This window comes from Limulus polyphemus, unplaced genomic scaffold (genome assembly GCF_000517525.1).
Source record: "Limulus polyphemus unplaced genomic scaffold, Limulus_polyphemus-2.1.2 Scaffold228, whole genome shotgun sequence".
NCBI classification, from domain to species: domain Eukaryota; kingdom Metazoa; phylum Arthropoda; class Merostomata; order Xiphosura; family Limulidae; genus Limulus; species Limulus polyphemus.
This window is the reverse complement of record NW_013665838.1, coordinates 741,183-742,553: the sequence shown is the minus strand read 5'-3', so window position 1 is coordinate 742,553 and position 1,371 is coordinate 741,183.

Genomic DNA, 1,371 nt, shown 5'->3' with positions numbered 1-1,371 from the left:
ACTTAATAAAACTGGTTTATTCTTTCCGAATACAACTTTACGATACACTTATTTTCAACAATCGCTCTATAACAAACGCTGTCTACACACACATTACATTACCGTCACGTTGTCACCCTCTTTTATATACCAGGCTACCCTATATCTAGTAAATGCTGGAGCATACGCCAAAGTACAGGATAGTTCTAGAAAGTAGAGTGCGTGAGAATAGTCACGTGATCTCGATGACGCAACAATACCATTGGGTCTCCTGCATTACCAGTATATTTTGTGTAGGCTTTCAGTGCTGTTTCTTCATTAGTCATTCCCCATTGGGTAGCCTAGATTAAAAATATAATTGCAATTTATTAGAAGGTATTACTGACCTGATCATACTGTCACCAGAAGATAAATTTTATAGCAATACAATCAATACAATAAATATTCTATTTTACTGTATATTAAGCTTTTATATAACAAAATGTGACAACTTTCTTGAAAAAAAATCTGTATCAACTGTATTATATTGTACAATTAAATTAATCTTCAATTTTGCTACTGTTACAGACCTGACATCTTTGTAATGATGTTTCATAAAATTTGGTTTCAAATATAGTGCTCAATTTAAACACTTATTTTTTATAGTCTGGTAAATATATAGTATAATATTTGTTAATTTGTTATGCATTTACAAGTCTGAGCTGTATATCTGCACCATTTACAAACTTCCTTTAACTAAGTAAATTCATCTATTACTACTACTACCATATTCAATACAATCAATTGCAATATTATTATAGACATTTTGTTGATTCATATTCTCCATTCAGCATTTTCAAAGGGGTGGTGGAAGGGAAGACATACCTCAGTAGAAAAGAGAAATGCATTCAGTTACATAATTGATATTTTATAATTTCTTTACTTATAATAATAATACCAACATTTATAATAATGAGAATGTTAATTCTGTGCTTCATTCTATAACCTGCACAAAATAAAATGATTTTATTGGGATTTTAATACAAAAATAATTGTACAATGTGTGTAACATAAGCATAGAGATTTTTTGATAATAAATGAAACACCTGTGTAATACATAGGATTATTTCATTGCCCAATGGTTGCCTTTTGAATGATGATTTTTTAGTCTCAGATATAGCCATGTGACTTAGCATATGCTGAACCTTGTTAGTTGCAGCAGCAAACTTTCTGGTAGTCACCACATACTCATAGGTTTTGATATTGTTGCGTCAGCGAGGTCACGTGACTAGTATCACGCCACCTGTTTCTAGAAATATCCCGTTTCTTCATGAATGCCCTAGCATTTACTAGATATGCATTAGTCTTGTATATGTATATAAGACGGTCACAACGTGACGGGACAACAGAGAT